Here is a 550-nt window from a genome sequence, read left to right as displayed (position 1 = left end):
AATTCAACTTCTCATTTTAATTTATACTTTTGTAGTTATTATTTTGTTGTTTTATCTTCTTTATTTAAATATGCTATTATGATTATATGTTCTCTATATGTCTGTGACTATTTTATGATATTCTCTGTATTATTTCTCCTATCTATAACTCATGTACTTTCCTTCTCATAAATATTCCTACTTTCCCTCTTTTCCTTTCTTTCCTCATTCCACTCCCTAATAATTTTTGAGCTCTGAATGAAAAAATAAAAACTACCATGTTATATTTTTCCTAGTTGTTACACTATTGCCACTGTTTCTGAAATTTATCAGTGACACAAGAAACATCTATAAATGCCTTCTTCTGCAAGTTAAGGCTGGGACTCCTGTGGAATCCTGGTCTCTGTTACTTCTACGACGAAAGGAGGCTTCCGCCTAACTAGTAGTGGGAATAAGAATTCAAGTGAATTCCTTGCTCGTGCTCTCCCTCCTTCTGCTCCTGATTTGGACCTTGAGATTTCTGTCCGGTGCTCCAATTTGGGTCTCTGTCTCTGTCTCCTTTCATCGCCTG

Source organism: Microtus ochrogaster, unplaced genomic scaffold (assembly GCF_000317375.1).
Source record: "Microtus ochrogaster isolate Prairie Vole_2 unplaced genomic scaffold, MicOch1.0 UNK22, whole genome shotgun sequence".
NCBI classification, from domain to species: Eukaryota; Metazoa; Chordata; class Mammalia; order Rodentia; family Cricetidae; genus Microtus; species Microtus ochrogaster.
Note: the sequence above shows the minus strand (reverse complement) of the source record.